Below are 8304 nucleotides of genomic sequence, written 5' to 3' on the forward strand. Positions count from 1 at the left end.
TCTCAACCATCTGAACTTACTCTTCCCAAAAAAACCTGTGGATTTTCACCTCTCCCTCATTTGCTCTTGGTTAGGCGGCCAAGCTAAGCAAATTTTTATTGCATCGATTGTCTTTAACACCTTCCGAGGATTAATGCTAGACATCTTGAAGGAGTTAAAATCTGATGAACCCGGAATTTACTTGACTACTTATGCTAACTTTAAAGGTGTTAAGATCATCACTAGCTTACGTAAACCTTGTATTGATGAGGATGGCTCCCCTGCTCTCAAAAGAGCCAATTTTTTGATTACCCCCAAATCCTTCACTTCCTTTCTAACACCTTGCTCATCCTCTAACCAGGGAAGAGTTCGTAGCTTTACAAGAGGAAGAGGCAGGTCTCCCCTATTAAAAATTTCCATGAATTTACCTCGACAATAAGATAAAATAACACTAATTTTATAAAAAAATGCACGCCAAAAAAAAGAATCTAAGTGCATTTACATCGAAAATGCGTCGCACGTGTTCAATTTTGTGTGTCTCCTTGCCGCCAACGCTCCTTTGCCAATCTCTTGCCACCAACATATCCTTGCTGTCAATGTTTGCTCTGTGTGTGTGTGTGTGTGTGTGTGTAGCTGTTAAATCTTAGATAATAAGACATAATTGAACTTTTACATTTGAAAGACAGCTGGCAATGGAACAAAGAATAGATAAGTACAAAAACAATTCATTCTTAGAATCATTTAAGTACAATGTTTATAGGAAAGAGATCCTCTTTCAATATGCAGATAGTAAAAGAACTTCCCAAATCATAGGTGAGTGTCTCATCCAGTGTAGGACAACTTGCCAAAGCCAAAATACTTTCCAAGATAAGATAGAGTCCTTACCTACATCCATCCAAACAAAACAACAATTCAATTAGCTTTGTATGTGTATTACAAGTATCAATGGACTGTACCAGTTGTTATCCATGTCCACCTTACAAACTTTTTTAAATTTTACAAGTTAAGTCCATAATATTTTTTGAAAAAACATATATTTCATTATTCCAAAGTTTTTTTTATTTAAAAGATCAAATTGATAACAAGGCCATCACCTTTTCTAATCCAAGTGTCTAAAACACCCTTCCTTTTAACATTGAAAGTATCAGTTTTCTTAAAAAAGAAATAACATTTAAGGTTTCTAAAGTAACAAGCTATAAGGCTCTTTTTAACAATTAGATATCTATCTTTGTGAATGGAGAGTGCTTAATTTTTGAGAGCTTTTAAGTTAGAGCTTTTTGTAAAAAATTAGATCTTTTTTTGTTGTGGGTCCTTTTTTGCCCATACTTCTAATTTTCTTCATTTAAAGTTGCCCAAGACACTACTTGAATGGTAGGCCGCGCTAGGGAAGGATCCATTATTTTTTAAAAACTTGTCATGCAAGGAACTCTATACTTGGGGTCTCTTGGAACTCAAAAAAGAAGATGGCAGAAGTGATGCACAGGGAGAGGGGAGGAGCCCACTGTGGCAAAACCGGATACATAGGGGTACTGTAGTGAGCTCAGAGCTCGTCTGCGCGCGCGGACGACTTCCGTGCTCCTGAGGCTAACAAGCCTTAAGGCATTTTGGAGCAGAAGATAGGAGAAAAAAGTCACTAGCGGATAGGGGTCCACTACAATGAGCTCGAAGTCTGATTGCGTGCACGCAGACGGCTTTCGTGCTCTTGAGGTTTTCAATTATAGGTAGCATGAGACAAAATGTTTTGCTTCCAAACCAAATAAAGTAGGTGTGTGTCACCACCCACCACGTGTGCAAGGGGAAGGGGTCCACTAACATGATATGAAAGGAAAAGGGGTCCACTACCATGAGCTCGGAGTTCGTCAGCGCGCGCGCAGACGCACTCCGTGCTCTTGAGGCACCAACATCTTAAGGCGAGTACTTAGTAGAGGCAGCAAGAGACAAAATACTTGGGTTGAAAAACTTTTCTCAAAAGAAGTTGATCTTTTAAGTAGACACTATCGAGCTCATAAACCGACCACATGCGAACAAGATACATGCACTTTAAGTGAAACTTGGTGCTCGAAGGTGGTTGAATTTCCCTTGAGGTCCGGAGGTGCTACATCGATGTGGTCCTAAAAATGATTCATAAACCAATTTAATTATTAAGAAATGTCAATCCATAATACTATGAATCTATGGAATATGAATGTAATCGCATTCAAAAGAAGTGTTACATATCACATTGCCCCTGAGTGAGTGTGCTTGGTGTGTTCCTATATTCTCCCTCCCCACTTTTCTTCCTACCGTCAATGTTTGAAAAAGCAGTATACTTTGTTCGTAGTTTATGATTGACCCTCCCCCTTCCTAACAACTATATTGGTAGCTTGTTGCTCTTGCAATACACTAAACAAAATCAATGTCACCAATATATTTTTGCAAGTTCATTCAAAGTTATAAATTTTCCTCCCTCAACCCTTTGTAGAACTCCACATCTAGAGGGATCCATTCTTTCCTTGCCACTCAAACTTCAAGGCTATCCTTGTAACAAAGGTTCTCATGCCTATTGGTGGTATATTTTACCTTTTCTTGTTGTTTGGGTGGTGACATTAGTGACAAACGGAAGCCAAAATACATATTAAAGTGTCATAGTCTTGACTATACACATACCTATCTTCTCTTACATCCCTTATCACTTCCCTTGTCTTTAGATTTATAATTGATTGATCCTTTTTTTTCCATTCAAAGTGTTTTTTCTTTTCTTTTGGCCCCATAACAATACCTTCTCATCAATACAAAAATTGTACTTTAAACCCTAAGCTAAATATTTTAGCAGTATTTGTATGTAATTTTGTGGCAAAAACTACACCTCATTAGGAGAATTTTGAGCTCATTTTTAGGCCTTTTAGAAATTGCTAATGTGGCAAGCTTTCAAAAAGTGGGACCTATAAAATTTTTGCAAATAAGATCCAAGTTTGTCAGAGGCTGGATACTTAGAAATTAGAATCTACTCTTTAAATGCTATCTATTGATATATAGCATGCATGTATCGGACATTGCCTTCATACAAATTCAAGAAAAGGTGATTTTAGATTATTGTAATGGTAACAAAAACTAGGTAATTGGAAAAAACTGGCATAACTTTCATAGAACTCATCCAAAATTTTCGGACCTCCGCTCTTTAGAATCCACGTTTTAAGAGCTTTCTAATGATATGTTATATTGAGGGGCTTTGAGAAATATTTTTAGGGGTTTATAGGCTTGCTCACTTTTGTGCAACTTTGATGATGTGGCACCCTTAGAAGGCCCAAAAATGAGTTCAAAGTTTTCTTTATGCTAACTTGTACATATTCTCAAGATCCCATTGCATCACCCAAAACTCCACAACCTTGTTCATCTTACTTAGTACCCCTACTAAGGGTTTATATGATATGTTTGACCACCAACTTGCTAGATAGCTATCTATTGATATATAGCATGCATGTATCGGACATTGCCTTCATACAAATTCAAGAAAAGGTGATTTTAGATTATTGTAATGGTAACAAAAACTAGGTAATTGGAAAAAACTGGCATAACTTTCATAGAACTCATCCAAAATTTTCGGACCTCCGCTCTTTAGAATCCACGTTTTAAGAGCTTTCTAATGATATGTTATATTGAGGGGCTTTGAGAAATATTTTTAGGGGTTTATAGGCTTGCTCACTTTTGTGCAACTTTGATGATGTGGCACCCTTAGAAGGCCCAAAAATGAGTTCAAAGTTTTCTTTATGCTAACTTGTACATATTCTCAAGATCCCATTGCATCACCCAAAACTCCACAACCTTGTTCATCTTACTTAGTACCCCTACTAAGGGTTTATATGATATGTTTGACCACCAACTTGCTAGATAGCTCTACTGAAAATATTACCTCATCACTAAAACTAGTCTCATTTATTAACGTCTCTATCTAAACTAACCTTTAGTCAAGTTCTCACAACCATTTAAATCTCTTTGTGTGTGTGTGTGTGTGTGTGTGTATGTGTGCACATGATATACATGTGTGCGTGTGTCCCATTCCACCCTCACTCTTTTGTATTCTTAAATGTTATGAGCTTGGCAAATTTTCTAAGAATTCTCGTTTATAATATACCTAAGATCAATGAGTCATTTTCTAACATACCACTTAAAGATATAACCTTTTTTATTCTCAAATCCATCTAATATAAAATTTCAACCTTCATGTAGTATATTTGAATTTTATAACACCCTAAAACACTCAAATTCTAGCGGACCCTTAGAAATTTGCATACAAAGGGCTAAATCAAAATATTCAAGATTTTGAAAAAAACATTCACTCCAAGAAAGGTTTGTCCAAGTCTATAAGTCTATGGTGTTGTCACAAGTATCACTCAAGGATATTTTTTCTTGATTTCTTTTATAAAATGTTTCCATGCTCTATTTGCAATTGTTTTTATAAAAGTGCATGAAAAAAAGAAATGCATTATGATCTGTTTAATAGAATGATTGTAGAAATAAATTAAGAAATAAGAATATTACATCAAATCGGATAGGTAGGGAATGAGGTCGTTCCAACAAAGAAAAGGCATTATTAGTAAAGGAGGGGAGACCACAAAACTAGATACATCCTTCTAGCATTAACAACATAATAGAAGATAAACATCTTACCATACAAGGTAGCCATTGATGCCACTTAATAGTTTTGTGAATTTGATAGGAGGAAAGAGTAAATATATCTTTCATTTAAGACACTAGATGTTGAGCTTCCCTTTTGAGATCACACAAGAATAGTGGGGGAGACCGAAAAACTAGATAGAGCCTTCTAGCATCAGCAGCCTAACAGAAGAGAAACATATGGCCATACAAGGTAGCCATTCCCCCAGTAGATAGCGATAGTCAAAACTGACGTCGTTGGAAAACTTCTAGGATTCTTTGATGGAATTCTAACCTTCCCACATTGAGTTACATATTCGTTATTCGGGAGACGTATAATACACGAATAATGGGCGTATTATTCGTTTATCTAAATTATACGGCCGTATTATACGGTGCCACATCAGCATAAACGGCTAACCGTATAACTTCTTAATTTTTCGATCGAATTTTTTTTCGATCGAAAATTATAACGATCGAATATGTTAGTATATATAGCAGCAGGCGAGAGCCCTTACACCAGCTTTCACAGTCAGTGTTTTCCATGTGAGTACTCTCACCAAACGATCAAAAAAAGCAATTTGTAAAAAAATAAAACATATGAATTTAATAAAAATTAAAATTCAATAGAATTTTAAGTTTTGTGATTCAAATATATGAATTTGTTTTGAAAAACTTAGTAAATAGTTGAAAGTTTGTATTTTGTGAAGAGTTTAATCTCTCACTTGATACAAATTGTAATTATAAGAATCACTTGTCAATATGTTCAATTAATTGACACTTGAAAGTGACTAATAAAAAAAAGTAAGATATTATCGTTGTGTGTAGAGTGAACTCTCACATGAGATAATTAGTTTAAAAATAGAATTACATAAAAATTAATTTTATGTAAGTTCGATTTTGATGTGTAGAGATTTTCTCTCACTTCAAAATGAATATAATGAAACAAAATTATATTTTTACGTGTTGTGTAGAGCTATTCACACTGCTATGCTCTCACTACAGTAAAAATTTAGGAAAAACATGTCCAAAAATATTGATATTCTCTTATCTTTATTTGGACTACATAATCTACCGTACTGTGTGAGAGCATACACGTGGTTACATTGTAGATAGATAATCGCTTAAAAATCTATGGTAAAAAGTGTAAGAACTTTTTGTTCGCACTTTACATAGATACGATAATTATCAAGTATTGTAAGTGATTATCGTTTTGACATTTAAAAATGTCACTTATAGCTCTTGTATGTATAGCAATTTATAATGATAATCATTTTAATACTTGATTTAATCGTAATTATTGCTTATCATAATGTGTTAAAGCTATAAGCTCGCACTTTAGATAACTCGATGCAATTTATATGTAATTCAATGGTATTGTTTTTTATTATTGTATTTTTGTTCAATCATTATTTTTAATTATTTTAATTTCGTTCAATCATTGTTAGTTAAATTAATTTAATGTTTTAATTGGTTTTGATTATGAAAATGATCCTTGACTTTGTTTTTACTAGCAAATTACTTTTGTGCATCATGGTGAAAGGACAAGAGTGGAGTTATGTGCATGAGTTGAAAGCTGGGAGAAATACATCTCGACTTAAATGTAAATCCTGTGGCCACGAGTTCAGTGGTAATGCAACCAGAATTAAAGAGCATTTATTTAAAGTCCCTGGAAATATTGAAAAGTTCAGGGCACCACCAAAAGATATTCATGAAAAATTGCCCATGTATTCTCGCAAAGTAAAGTTGATTCTTGCAGCTAAACATAAAGGTGATGTTTCTAAAGATATTCATGCGAATATTGAACCATCTGTATGCAATGAGGCAACAGAAGAGGTGTGTACCACTCAAGTAAACGATCAAAGTTCTCAATTGAACCCTCTTCATGGACATGCTTCTACATCAGGAGGAGTTCCTAGCACAAGCAAATCCGGCAGAGCGTCATCCTATGGATAGACAATGCCTGAAGCATTAGGTAAACAATGGTTGCTTGAGTTGCATTTAAAATGGACACAAGCATTTTTTGCGTGTGGCATATCGTTCAATGCTATGCGCAATACAATATTTCAAGATGCTTTGATGAGTACAGCCAAAAAAGGATTTGTGCTTCCTGACTATAACAAGATGCGAACCGAATATCTTGATAAAGTCAAAGACATTACTGAAGCCATTCTCAAACACACAGTTCTAAAGTTTGTTCCAGCATATGGATGCACCATAGCATTGGATGGATGGACTAACTGTCAGAAAAAACCTTTAATCAATGTAATGCTTATTAACCCTAGAGGGGCTATGTTCGTGGAAGCAATTGACAGCTCATTGAAAGAGAAGACTATCACCTACCTAGCAGGGGTGTATGAGCGTGCAATTGCAAAGGCAGGTGGACCAAAGAATGTGACTGCTATTTTCACAGATAATGCGGCCAACTACAAAGGAGCAGGAAGAGCTATTCAAGTCAAGTATCCGGAGATTTCTTGGGTACCATGTGCAGCTCACATTTTAAATTTGCTTTTAAAAGATATTGGTAAAATGGCATGTGTGAAGCAAACTTTATTGGATGCAAATCATGTGGTGAAATTCATTAGAGAGCATCAATTTTTGTATGCTCTTTTCCGAACCAAGTCACCAAATAAAGCTTTGCAAATATTTTGCGCGACAAGGTTTGCTATGGCATACTATGTTCTTGCTACTTTGCAAGAGTTGAAGCCTGCATTGATGGAAACCTTAGCAGACAGAAGATGGGATGGATGGCTCAGCAAGTATCCAAGTTATCAGGAAGCAACTGTTCAATGTGCGCAAATAGTAAACTCGCCAGTCTTTTGGCGTAATGTAGAAAGAATAGTAACTGTGTCAAATCCATTTGTAGATCTTTTGAGAACAGTTGACACAGATTCTTTTACTTTTGGCCGGGTCTACTGGTATATGTCAAAGGCTATACGCAAGCTAAGAGAAAATGTCAGTTTTGGTGCAAAGGATAAAGCTACCATGATTATAATTGTTAACAAGCATTGGGTGCAGTTGCATACGCCATTGCATGGTGCAGCTTTTGTATTGGATCCTAAGTTTCAAATGCATCAGCAATCTGCAAACAAAGAAGTTATGTCCGAATTCAAAACAGTGTGCTCCCAACTCTTATGACACGAAGATGGAAAAACAGCTTTTCATCAGCGACGAGTAGATTATGCCAACAGAACTGGTATGTTTCAGGATCCGTGGCATATAGATACCATTGGCAAAACAAGTGCACCTTTATGGTGGAAGGAGTATGGTGGAGAGAAAGTGGAGCTGCAACACATTGCAGTTAGAGTTTTATCAGTAGCTGCATCAAGTGGAAGTTGTGAGCGAAATTGGTCAGCATTCGACTTTGTGCACACTAAAAAGCGAAACAGACTTCATACTAAACGGCTGCTGATTTGGTGTATGTTTTTTGCAATATGAGACTTATTTATAAGCCTCAAAACATTGCAACTAGAGCCGCTCAAAAGCAATATGGAGTCTTCCAAATGCATGAAGCTATTTCTGCAGAAGTTGATGATGATGATGATATGGAATGTGAGATAGTTTCAGAATGCTCAGATATGGACGAAGTAAATGATATGGTTGCAGTTTTTGAAGATGGAGATGATTTGTGAGAGTACCATTGTAATACTTACTCAACAAGTTTTTGTATATGATGAAAGAAAGTGTTATCTC

The sequence above is a fragment of the Adiantum capillus-veneris genome, chromosome 17 (genome assembly GCF_014529385.1).
Source record: "Adiantum capillus-veneris isolate H3 chromosome 17, ASM1452938v2, whole genome shotgun sequence".
Lineage (NCBI taxonomy): Eukaryota > Viridiplantae > Streptophyta > Polypodiopsida > Polypodiales > Pteridaceae > Adiantum > Adiantum capillus-veneris.